General features: G+C 39.8%; 1 long non-coding RNA gene across 1 annotated transcript; it reads right to left on the reverse strand.

Moving 5' to 3' along the window:
* Positions 1–1,044: 1,044 nt before the first annotated feature.
* On the reverse strand, positions 1,045–3,366 carry LOC117055465. Its single transcript, XR_004427639.1, has 2 exons — positions 3,264–3,366; positions 1,045–1,201 (listed from the first exon to the last, which is right to left on the reverse strand). It is a non-coding gene; the product is annotated as an uncharacterized LOC117055465 (long non-coding RNA).
* Between the last annotated feature and the right edge of the window lie 10,561 nt (positions 3,367–13,927).

A 13,927-nucleotide genomic window follows, 5' to 3' on the forward strand; every position in this document is an offset into this window, starting at 1 on the left:
TCAGCCAAATTATGATTGCTGGCAAAATACGTAGTATTACTGCAACAAGATCTGTCCCCAAAAAAAATCAGGGGCGATATCAGGGGCGGGGAGCAATGCACACCTAGAGAACGCTGTGACTTCTCTGCTCTGCATGGTTTGTGCCGGCATTCAGCCAAAGGCAGGGAGGACTCCTAGGATTAGTCCATGAGGAGAGGGGTGCTTGGTGCACCCTATTCACAGTGAAGGTGGTCTATTGAGGCAAAAGGGGTGGTGCCCTGTCAACCTCAGTCTACCCTTGGTCAGTCCCAACTTGCCTACCTTCTTGCTGCTTTCTCCATCCTTAGTCTCAGCATTGCCCTTTTGGGACTCAGCACAGAGGAGGATGGAGACAAAGCATAGAACTAGTTCTCAGCCTGTCATTGGATCTGACCCCGCCTACTATTCCTTTCTGCCCAATGGGCACCAGTCACCATGGCCTATTCAGCCATTCAAATGAGTGCTGTGCTGAAAATTACTTCTGCAATTTTTCAGCCACTCTCCATCACTTTGTAAGAAACGTCCGTTTTATTATGAAACATCATTTTATTTTGAAACAGGAGAGAAACATTTGGTGACATTCTTGCGGTTGGGGTGCAGGGTTTTTCATGTGCTTACCTTATGTTCAAGATGGCCAAGGATACTTTTGAATTTCCTTCCTTCCGCAGTCTTCCGATGCCTCCATTCTCTGAAAACCTCATGACATCTAGCTGTCAATTGTGCCCCAAATCTCAGACAACTGGGTGAGCTCAGGCCTCTGATCCTTTTCAAGAGTGAGGGACTCTGCTCTATACATCATTTCATGCAGTGTGGGAGAATGATATAGATAAAGCAACCAATACACCTACATGCCTCTTCCTCCAACTACCCTCTCCCGATCCTCCCCAACATTGGTGTGAAATAACTGCAGTAGAACCATTGTCGTCGTTTCAATATTTTATTGCTCGGTTGGTTTGGTTTTGAATACTGTATATAAATGTACATTCATGTCATTGTAATGCTGAAAATCAGTAGTATTATTTTTTAAAAAAAAAATCAGTGTGGAAAGTTTAAGGTAAAAGAAAAGACTTCACTTAGAAAAAAACAAAACCAGTGACTGCTCCTATCTCAGGCACTGAATGGCCAATCACCCTGGCTTCACATACTTCCATCAAAGCTTGCGGATGATGTCATGAAATATCTCCTGCAATATGGAGGCAGGGAGTTCAGATCAGGGAGATGGCAGACATGTTTAATGGAAAGAAAAACACACTCACTACCCAAGCCCACTGAGAATATGAAGAAATTCTAAAATGTCTTGGATAAAGAGGCAGCGAAAAAAACACGGAAGCCTTATTCACAGAGGTTGAAAACTTTGAGCTGGTTTTAGCACAGAGCTAATTCAAACTGGGTTGTATTCTAGATTCAATTGAAACACGGAGGCTATGGAGAGTAGAATGATTGCTGTAGTCTATAACTTCGCAGAGGAGTTGCCGGATGCAGTTTTCCAAGCACTTGTAGAAATGGAGAAGCCACGGCTCATTTGACTTCTAGCTCCCTGTCAGCTAATCTGACTTTATAATGTAATTCAGCAATAATTTATTTCTATACTCAGTGTCAACATATGTTGATAGCACATCTGATTGGTCAAGCTTTTCAACCTATTCATAGCAATCCTCAGTGTCAAGGATGGATAACCTGCGATCCTCCACATGTTGTTGGACCGTTCCAACTTCCACCATCCCTGACCATTGGCCATGCTGGCTGGGGCTAAAAGGAGTAGAGTCCGACAACATTTGGAGGACCATAGGTTCCCCGTATGTGCTGTAGACCATTCCCATCTTGCATTTGTTCCAATATAAACACAACTTGCTCTTACAACTGCCACTTGGGAGCAGATAGGGATTTGGGCACATATTGAAAAGGGGAGGAGCCTCTATAAAGAGGTGGTTCCATAGTATGGATCTCAAGGTAGTTTCCTCATGAGAAGGGACAAGATACTCAGAGGTTGCAATCCATGGCCTGCTCATGTGTTATGACATTTTCCTTTTGGTTGCACCAATGGGGTTGTAGATTTGTACCTCAAACTCATTCCAGGAGTTTGTACCATGAACAGGTCTGGTATCATTTATCCTGAGAGCTGGAAGAGTAAAGCAGAAACCAGTAAGCTCCGAGTTGAAATATTGTATGAGCCATGCATTCCAAAGTTGACTTTGAAGGAAGCCATTGTCTGTTTGCTTCACCCTGTCCATCAGCAAAGGATACTTCGGTGCTAATTCTTTTTGCTTAGCATAAGGAATACAACCAATCAGGGATGATTATACTCATACGCATGACGTATTCAAAATCAAGTGACCAACTTATAATGCCTGACTACTAATATCCTCTCCCACTCAACCACAATGTTAAAGCAAGGCTTTAGTTATATCCCAGAAGCTTCCTGATTATCAGGGTGAGACACACACTTGAGTGACACCACAGTACTTTTAAGATGTTTCAAGACAGATGCAGAACGAGCCACCCATAGTTTAAGATGTCAATAAGCATGTGCACATGGTGACCTCATAAAAGTCTTTTGAGGGATGAATTCAGGTTCCAAATTTAAGACATGGATAGAAGCATTCTCAATTACTCTTAAGTTTTGTTCCAAAGTTTTCTCCCCAGATCCACCAGGAAACCCATCTGCAAGGTGAGATTTGTTCAACTGCATTCAGTCCTTCTCTTGTTGACCTGTACTCCAAATAATACACTATCGGTGGTGGTCTTAATGTAAGTGGGTGGGTGCTCCTCTCCTCCACAATGACCTTCAAAACATGTGCATCACAGTCTCCCAGCCAGTAGTATCCAATGTCTTAAAGTTCCCATTTGTATAATTTCTCGCTTCTCCCCACCAAGAGGACATATTTATAGGATCACTTTAGGATCAGGCCCCAGCATTAAGGTCATGTATATGGATGAATACATGCATCCAGTCAAACAACAAAAATTATAGGAACCTAGGAAGCTGCCTTGTACTGCATCAGACTCTTGGGTCCATATACTTCAGTAATGTTCACTCTGGCTCTCCGAGGTTTCAGTCCGAGGGCATTCACAATCCTGTGGGGAGATGGCAAAGACTGAACCTGGAACCTATCTGTACTGTATGCAAAGCAGATGCTCGACCACTGAGCTACAATCCTTCCCTTGTCAGATTTGGAAAGAATCAATCAGATCATCTAGTCCCAGGTTCAACATAGCAGCTTCACTCTTCAATTATCCCTACTTACCTTTGCATTGGACAGGCAAGAGGAACCCTACTTGGGGGCCATTCATCCACAGAAGGGAAGCTTTCAGCAGGCCTGATGGAGTCCCAAGGTTTTTGGAACAAAAAAACTTTTTTGGGGGGGGGAATCAATGAGGACTGAGCACGTTCAGTGGTGATATGATGCAGAATGTCTGCTGGAAGGAAAAGTGGGAAGGGGGCTGAGGAAAAGGAATGGAATGTTCTGGGAAAGGGTATGACTTGCTGGCTGGCTGGCGCACATCACACAAAATTTTGTTGTGGAACCGATTGTATTGGAACCTATTGTATCCACCTAACCCCTCATCTAGGCTTGTGGCCACCACCATATATTGTATCTTGTAGCAGTAAATTCTCTAAATTATATGCTATGTGAAATATTTTCCTATGTCTTTCCTGGCAATCAAATTCATTGATTGTACACCATACATTTTCTCATCATTTTACATAATTTTTCTTATCATACCTAATTTTATAAAGTCTCCCTTAGTCATCTTTTTTTTAAAAAAAATCAAAATCCCGAAATGCTTTCATCTAGGGATGGGGGACCCTTCAGATTCTGCTGTAATACAACTTCCATCATCCCCGACAATTGGCTTCAGTGGATATGGCTCTGCAGGAACACAGGTTCCACCCCCTCCTTCAGTCTATCCTCTCAGGAAATAGATCCCAACCCTCCTCTAAGTCTGATTTCTCTTTTCTGAAGCATTTCCAGCTTCATTATACCTATTTGAGGTGACATGACCAAATGATGCACCCAAACCTGAAACTTATGAACAATCCCTCTTCAATGCAAAACACCAAAAAAAAAAACCTAAGCACAAATGCTTTGTCTAAAGTCGTTTGATTAATCAATAACTTTAATAAAACACAGATATATTGAAATAATATCAAAAACAACAAGTACTAATTGCTTACCAGTTTGGTGCGTACTTATTTTTCACCCAGTCCTTACATCATCAATTGTGTCAAAATATCTCCAGTACATTTTTCATCAAATCTTCACAAGGAAGAGACTATGGAACTTCTTGAAAAATAAATTCAGAAATGAAGGCTGAAGATCCTTTCAGAAGCCAGATCCTGCAGGCTTCCCCCCATGGCTTATTCCTAAGTAAATGTGCTTTAACATTGGGGCAGCAAAACAAATTTCATTTTATTGCTGAAGTAGTAGTAGTAGTAATTATTATTATTTTAACAAGTAGTAGTAGTAGTAGTAGTAGTAGTACCCCACCCATCTGACTAGGTTACCTGCATTTGCTCATAATATTTGATTAGGATGTTTGAGGAACTTCTCTCTCCCTCTCTCTAACGTATCAGGCATGCAGAAACAGTTTAAAGCATGGAAAGTCCGTTTGAGTAGAAGTAAATCTTTAATTGTGCGCTGCTGTCTGGTAGAAAACTACAGTATTTTCCTAGGTAAGGAATACTGCGGTTGCTGAGACAATGCAGTAACTTTGCAAGATTGAGGGGAAATGAGGACAGGAATCTGTAAATGAAAAACACATTGATTTTTTTTAATGAACTCTGAATAATAATGAATAATCATCAGTAGAGAGGTTGTTCTCTAGGAGCCTCTACCAACAGGTTTGATGGGAAGCAACAGGGGAAAGACAGCCAGGTTGTGGAATATTATTTCCAGGAATAAATAATGGAACTGTTAGCATTGCCTTCTGTACAGGAGACCAGCAGTGCCTATGCCTATTCCAATATTCACTTAAATATCATTTTAAAAATATTTTTAAGTATGCTTGTATAGCTAATGTTGTCAAACAACAAAAAATCAAAGCTTTACAAAGTAATTACCCATTTGCTTCCATCACTATCAAGCTTCAGCTGCCCCCCCAATATTGAAGCAGGACTTGATAGTAGCTTAATTCTACTCAAATAAATTTAGGCTCATAATCAAAACAGTAAAGTTTTATTTTCAGTTTCCAGCAAAATACATTGCAAACTACTAGCAGCTCAAGTTCATGTACTTCTCTTCACAGTTAACTTTTTCAGCTGTATTCTTATTTTAAATCTTCTTAAAGAAATAAGCGTAGGATTTTTATTTTTATTTTCTAAGGCAAGGGGAAGGACTTTACGTAAATATATATATATATATTTAACAAATGCACTGATATCAGGTGCTCCGTAGCCAGCTTCTACCATTTCCCGCACCTCAGTTAAAGCTCAGGGGGAAACTCCTGTGGAACATCTTCAGATTAAGAAGTATGTACGGAAGAAATGTTTCAGCACAGCACTACATTTCTGAAGCCTTGTGCTCAGAACGAGGTTTTCTTGTGTTTTCTACAGGGTTGAGTATACTCAAGCTTCATTAAACAACACTGAAGTTTCACCATTGACTCCAACAGGAAGCAAATCACACTCATTGTCCACTTGCTGATTTTGTGGGTAAATCTTGAAGGCTCATTTGGTTTCTGGCAGAAATGTTTGGCTCTCAAGTTAAATGTAAGCAGCCAAAGTGAGCAGCTTGGTGGCATTAAAACTGGGCTGAGGCCAACTGGATTCTGAAGCTTGCTGTTGAGCCAAAGACAGCCAAAGGTAAGAAATCTTTGGCCTAACAAAAAAATCAAATGGAGGGGGGGGATTGGGTTCAGGAGTCATGTTGATCCATGGAGAAATGTAGGTGAGAATTTTAAAGCAAAAATAATGTAACACCTGGATTAGGATCAACTGAAACATTGCAACAACAACAAAAAGTTAACCAGAAGATATCTGCCTGAATCTTCACGGTTCACTTTGTAGTCTCTCACTTAGGCTAAAATTCTATACTCTCTTCTGGGATTTATTTATGAGGAGACACATAGGATTGTAATGTTAAAGGTAACCAAGCTACCATTGCATTTGACCTAACAAATAATATTTTCGGGATAACGTCATCTACCAAGAAAAACGCACAGAAGCTGGAGCTGATATTGCAATGCTAACCAGCACTGCATGAAGTGGATGAAACTATCATTTTTTGCTGCATATTGCTGCTTATGACAAGAATTGGATTGGGGTCATTTATCTATATATCAACAACCAACATGTCTGACTGCCCCTGAAGCAGGAATTCCTTACATGAATTTTTACTTTATTACTTCCACATTCACTACAATGCAACAAGATTTAGATTGTAAAAATAAGTGAATGAACCATTCGTTAGCATGGTCCTGCCAAGGAAACAAAACAGAAAATTTATCCCTGCATAACACCATTTTATTCTCCCTCCCCCAATAATCAGCAATGTTAAATGCATCGATAAATTGCTAAGCACGTCAGAATACTGAGCACTTCAAAAGATGCTTGTGATCAAAAAGGCTCACCACAGATCTCCCAAGGTAATTCATAGGTTTCAAAGTAAGCTTGCTTTTTCATTAAATGCAAGTGCCTGCTATGTGTTCACGGGGGTCACTTTCTGCATTCCACAGCACTAAGCAAGCATGAATTCTAGCACTGCTATGCGTAAGATGGCAGACAGCCTGACACAAGGCTGGCTTATTTGCCAGCATAGTGCTGATACTGTCTTTTCCGTAGACCAGGGAAATTCTACACCTGGTCTTGTCAATTCATTTTTATTTTTTTTTAAGGCTAGGCAGTGATAAGTGGTCTACCCCATTGACCGTGCAATAATTGCCTAAGAAAATGAATGAAAACACTCCCTGGTGCATATTAAGCAAAGCAGGATGCCTACAAACCTTAAAATGCTACACCATAACAGTATCATGTTTTCTGATTATGACAACTGGGAGGCATTTCTGACTGAGGAAAGGGAGATCAAAAGCAGTCATGACGTGGGCTTGATATCACGCAAGGGTTGTCAAAATTTCCAGAGTCACCTGGAAGGGGAATCAAGGGAGTTGCTGAAGGACAACAAACTTTCGACTGGCACCAAGGCGGGTGGAAATGAAAAAGTATGTCTACTCCCCCAACTATTTCAACTTAGAAGGAAACCCCCCTCCTCATCTGCCAGCAGCATTTACAGCCAAGACGCTCTGAGAAACATTGCTGGCAAACAGCAGTGCAACAATAAAAGTCGCGTCATTTTGCAGGCTGAAAAGGTACAAAGCAAGCACATTATTTACAAAGTTTTACTCTGATCCATCATGTTACCCTGTTGGCTTCTTTAGCAATAAACCACACAGCCTTATTCAGCTGTTTACTCCTGGATGCATCAATATTAGATGAGGAACAGGAATTATGGCTGAGCAAGGGTTATAGAATATAGCCCATAGAGACCAGAGCTTCAGCTGATGCTCATATTATGCCTCACTTAATTCAATTGCTTAAGGAAAATGTGAGACATTTGGATTATGCAGCATTTTGGCTTACAGAAAAAAATGTGTGTAAGGGCGCTACAATGAAAAAGAACTACACTGAGCACACAGAGAATATGGAGATCTGGACAAATATCTAATATTTAGGTATTAAGCTGTTCTGTTGTGTTACACTAGTTTTTTTAAAGAACTTATTTTGCCTAGCTAATTATTCGGTTCTTACCAGTTTTGTTCCCAGGATATTACGATTATAATTGTAATTAATGGTAATTTGCAATCAACCAAAATGAGACACGGCGACAAAAAATATGCCGACTTTGGAAGGCCAGGAGCTGGGGTGGGTAGAGAAGGGAGCCAGGCCATGGCATTTTACCACCCAAGGATTTGCAATACATGATTCAAGAGATGAATCATAATTTTGTGTACCATTCTTAAGTCATTTTTATTCACAGTGCCAAATTACCAAATAGGCAGAGAAGACACTGGCCTATGGGCCCCACAGCAACTGATCAAAATAATATTGATTTGATCTTGTGTGGTGTAGTGGTTAAGAGCGGTAGACTTGTAATCTGGTGAACCGGGTTCGCGTCTCCGCTCCTCCACATGCAGCTGCTGGGTGACCTTGGGCTAGTCACACTTCTTTGAAGTCTCTCAGCCCCACTCACCTCACAGAGTGTTTGTTGTGGGGGAGGAAGGGAAAGGAGAATGTTAGCCGCTTTGAGACTCCTTCGGGTAGTGATAAAGAGGGATATCAAATCCAAACTCTTCTTCTTGAAAGAAAATTACAATCAACCTGAGTAGCAGCTTTGAGATAATTGCGGGGGGGGGGGCATATTCTGACTCCCTGGGGACCTCCACAGGGTATGATCCTGCACTGTTTATTTATTATTGTAAAGGAAATTCATGAGTTAACAAAAACAAGTCAACTTCTCTGCATAACTCCAAGTTCTAGTATTGCAAAAGAATGAGGGAGTTTATCATCTCTTCTGTTAAAAACAAACTCATTTCCCAAGTGTAGTTCTTACACACCGTGGCACAGCCGGGTAATATTAGACCCTGGACTGCCAGTCTCGAGGGGTCTCCCCCTTGAGACAGCCAGTTGCCTTAACTGCAACTGTGACTGCATACTCATTGCTTGTGCAATTGCTATGCACTGTGCAGTTGCAAAAGTGTCACAGGTCCCCAATGGATTGTGTGATGCATTGAGCAACAAGCAACACAACTTCCCCTTACTGCACTTTGTGATGTTATTAGTATCTTCCCTTGATTCGTTGGAAATACATAGTCTCCAATTAAGGCTTCTTTAAAGTGGCAAGCGACCAGCAAATCTATTTCTTTTCCATACCACTCAGTTGCTTTATCAATCTTTTATTTTTGCAGGATCATTTTTCTGTTTTATTTTTGGTAATTTCTTGAAGACTGTAGGGGCATGCTTTCCTTCTCTTGCAGTGCAGGATGTGCACATCCGAAAATATTTTGAGTGTCCATCTCTTCGTAATAATTTCTTAAGTCAAGCACTAAGATTGAACAAAGGAGGCTGTACAGAAATTGTATTCATTATATGGGAAGAAACAATCCAACCTAGCAGGCCTCAAGCAGGGTGATCCCCTTACTTGCTTGCAGTCATATGCCTTGAGCCTCTTTTTGGTGGAGGATCTCATAATTTGATAGAAGAACATGGAATAGCAGTTATAATGCAGCCTCATTAAGCTTTCCATAGCTATTTCCCTAATACTGGAAGGAAGCATTCAAAAAGCAACAGTACCAATGTTGTACTAGACAGAGACCACCACAGAAACCTCAGAACTAAGGCTGTTTTCATCCACTCCCAACTGTTGTCTGCCAATCTGAGGAGCTCTGCAACCCTCTCTAACTTTTATGCATTGGCTAAATTAAGTTATCTCTGGGAGAAAATATCACATAACAGCTAAAATGAGGTTCATCTAATTTTCTACATGAAGCATTGACTCCACATTTACCAATGAGCAAGCAATATCACATGTCCCCTGAGATTAAACAAGCACCCAACTTGTAAAGCTGTCTGGTTCTCTTGTTTTGTTGGTTTTTGCTTGTTTTGAGTAATCTTTGAATAATCTGAAGATTGTGAAACAATATACCCAATAAAATGTCACTTTAGCTCCGCTTTCCCTCTTGCTCTGCCTATTATACAATCAAATGATTCTTATTTATAGCAAAAGTGTCACTCACCGTGCGAGCCGAAACAGCTGCTGTAGTTGTCACAAAAGGTTTCCAATACTCAAAATTATTTAGCAGCGTCAACAACAACAACAAGGCAGCTGCTACAGTCCCAATTACACAGCAGATTCGTTTTATCTCGTGAGCTCATCCCACATTTACTAGGGAGTTTCATTCTAACTGCCAGAAGAGTCCAAAGACTTAGTAGAGCTGGCTAGAACGCACTGCTTGAACCAATTTCTCCCAACTGAGCTAAAACTGATAACTTGGAAACAGGCTAAATTGAGGCCACTATCGTTTTAGACATCAACTTTTGGCTTCTCCTGCAAGCTCCTCTTCTCCAGCTTTTGGTAGTATAAAAGCTGAGAATTGACAAAGACTTTTTCTTTGGAAAGATCAGTTTAATAAAACTGTCAATGAAACACAAGTCTTCTTATACTTTGCAGACAGTGTTATATTAAGGGCATGAAGCCAGTTCAGAGTGGTTTTGGTGAACAAAGATATTGATCCAATATGGACAAACAAGAGGCTCAAGAGATAATGAGAACAAGCCAATTAGAGGACAGAAATGCTGAGAACATGTGGGTTCTGAAAACAGACATATACATGAATAGGTGTGTGTCAATCAGAACCCTTTCTGTGGTTTATTAGGCCATGGCATGAGTAAACCTTAACGTGAAAAACTTGAACTTTTCTTGACCCTGGTACCAGTCTTATCTCAAACATTCATCTTGAGCTCCTAATACTTTGTGTAAAGATCAGCAGATGCAAATCTAATCAACACCTCCTATGAAAGAATGCTGCACAGAGCAATGGTAAGATACTTTTAAGAAATGAAACACACAAGGATAACCAGTTCAGTCATTGCTCGCTAGGATTATATTCTTTCAACTTTCAACTAAGCAGAGTAAACAAAATAGGAAATAAGCAGGAAAATCAGATTCAGGTAATTTAACTCGTCCATCTATCTAGGCAAATGCTGGCCTATCCTGAACTGGATTTCTAGTCCTACCAATTAAGACTGAGATGCTATGGAATAAATATAAAACCTTATACTTGCAAAGTATTTGCTTTACCACTGAGGTGTTTTTCCACTCTCAAAATTCAGTCCAATTAATGCAGCTTAACAATGTTATTGTTTTTAAAATCACCTATTTCAAGACAGGTGAAAATCCATTTGTTGAACTATGTTAGGGCACGAAATCATTTCCTCCCTATTACAAGCATTGCAAACTACTTTTGAAGCAGCATTTAGTAATTTCAAGATTCATCATCTAAAAATAGATTGAACCACAGGCAGAAAGGTGTTACACCTCCAAAACATCTAACATTTTTCTACATATTCTTATGTATATTGCTTCATATTTCCTTCGCCCAATGAAACTGACATGACCTAAGCCACATATTACTGCCCCTTGTGTGCTTGACAATTTTTTTGTAGTCACCTGTGGGCAACAATAAAAACAAACAAACAAACAAACAATGCTTGAGTCCCCTGAAGGTCACAATATGGACTGGTGGGCTACATTTGATTAGAGTCACAAATTGTGCTGACTGGTTTTACAGGATAAGAGAGCAGCAGTCTTACAATGCCTTTGTAATAATCTGTTTATTTACAAATGTACACACTGAGTAGGCAATACATAGGCACAGAAGAAAGCATGCTGGAAGGGCTAGTAAAAAAAAACCTATTAAACTAAATGCCAAAAACCAGTTCTACCACCAGCCAAAATCTAGAAACTGCTTTTTCCGCTTACCTTGGATATATTCTTCAATCCAGTTGTATGCCCCTACGATTCTATTGGTTGACATAAACCTGGGTACATTCCAAGGTAGCATCAGACAGAGTACTCAAGCTGTCCATTAAGGAAATACCTATGGTCCACCTCAATCACATGCTCTGCAAAAATCACATAGCATGCTATCTTTTCACTCTGCAAAATAGAACAGCAGGTAGGACCATATAATTTTTACACTTGATCTTGGCAATCGCAGACACACTCACAAAATGGTGTACACTTTTTCTTGCACACTATTAGAAAATGTTTGTGTGTTAAGCAGCCCGTAATCCATTGGTGTTAGTGTTATGGATAACTTGACTTATAAAGACAGAATGCCATCCAGAACTCTCCGGCTAAGTTCCTGAGCAATAGCAGTAATGTCAGTTTTAAATTCATGCACATACATAGGCATTGTTGTTGTTTTCCTCTACAGTACAAAGCTTATTTTGGACAAAAATATATACAAGCATGAAAATGGGCTTCTGCTTCACATATAACCACAAAGAATTGATTGGTAACTTCATACCCTTATCCCAAAATAAGAGTGACTAAGTGAGGGCTCTATGTTAAGCTCTTTCCTAAGCCTTCCCAGGGTGTCTGACAGGCAGGAGGCAAGGTATCTATCCACTGCTGCCTCATGCCAATCCATGAAATACTTACAAGTTGTGCAAAAAGCTTTTCCTGTACGTTGTTAACGCTGAGGGTCAGCCAACCAATCTAAGATAGGCACTGCCAAGTGTTTTGCTTCCCTGGAGACTTTGGTACACACTAAGACTTTCCTAAAGGTTTATATTGCCCTGCAACCTTCCTTTTCATTTAATGTATTTGCTCTGCTAGTAAAGGAATCAATTCTCAAACTTAAAAACACACACGACAGAAGCTATATTAACAGGAGGGAAAGCTTATATTGTTCAGGAAACACATTACTCTCATACAGATATTGTGATCATAAAAGTATGGGGTACTTAATATGTAAATTTAATTTGGTAACATGGATATATTCCCAATGTTAATGCATTTTATTTAAGTCTTGCAAAGGACAGTTTTGCTAAAACAAAGAATTTTAAATATATTCCAATCATGCATTTGCAGATAAAATAAAATGTATTGGCTAGGATTCTGAGAACCATGCAACTAGCCCCAATGGGTTCAGACTTTTTCCCACTTCAAGCAGCTGTGTCTTTCATCTCATTGTTAACTGCTTTTGACATGTGACAGGGCATTGGGGGTGGGGGTTAAAACTGTTCAAAGAAAAGTAAAACATTCCACTGGGCTAGCGCATGGTCCTTAATTCAACTAAGTAGCTTTTCACATTAGTCAATAGAATGCAATTGCTCCTCTTGTCAAACAGATGCACCACCCACTTAATAGCACTGATACTGTGTGTGTGTGTTTTGTAAGAATTTATTTGTAAAAAGCATTTAGGAGATATAGTAGAAACCAGCCAACCCACAGCATACAAACCTAGTTTATTCATCCATCAGATTCCAAGAGCTAAGAGTAGTAATTTTGAGAAAAATTGACCCAATTTTGTCATTTAGGAGCAAATAGTACTTAATGGTGTGTGTGTGTGTGTGTGTGTGTGTGTGTGTATAAAAGGTTTTCCAGTTTATCAGGTGCTAGCTATATATTTGCTTCTAAATAACACAAAAGCCTGATAAAAATAGTAGGCACAGTGTTCAGAACACTGAAATCATACTTCAAATCTTTCAGAAGAATTACCATCCTTTTAAACAGCAGCAGTATTTTTTTTTCTACGGTATATGGCACCTCTTCAAGTTACTGTCCCCACCACCACCACCAACCTTTACAATGTTGACTGCACATGGATTAAGAAGGAAAATAACAATTTATTCACACTGGTCAACACCCTGGGAGTTTTGCAACAGAGTCAGGTAAAGCTGTCAATTGTAGTTTGTATGGATTAAAGGATTCTTTCCACAACCCAGAGAAGTGCTTCATAAGTACAACGCACTGCGCTTAGACTTCTGTTTCTTTAAGGGTCATCCCACTCCAATCAATATAGCAAAATACTTCAGATATTCCTAGAGAATTTCAAAAGCAGTCTGCTATACAGGATAGCGGTTTGCTATCAACATAACTATCTGGATTTCAACCTCTGCTTGCTATAAAGTAATAATTGACTTGCCCCAGATGTAGTTAACTGAACAATTTATAGTCATGACTTTGCTCCCACTGAAATCAATGAGACTTAAATGCAATCTCAGATCAAACGCAATATCCCACTATCAGTTATAAGAAATATATTTCACCTGAGAGGTGCTTCAAATGGGGGTGGCCCACTCATTAAAAAAAAACCCCACAGGCATAAGTATGTTTTTAAACTATAGTGCATATTCCAAGCTATTTTCTCAGCCAACCTCATAAAAATGTCAACTTTTAAACTTCCC

This window comes from Lacerta agilis, chromosome 1, assembly GCF_009819535.1.
Source record: "Lacerta agilis isolate rLacAgi1 chromosome 1, rLacAgi1.pri, whole genome shotgun sequence".
NCBI lineage: Eukaryota > Metazoa > Chordata > Lepidosauria > Squamata > Lacertidae > Lacerta > Lacerta agilis.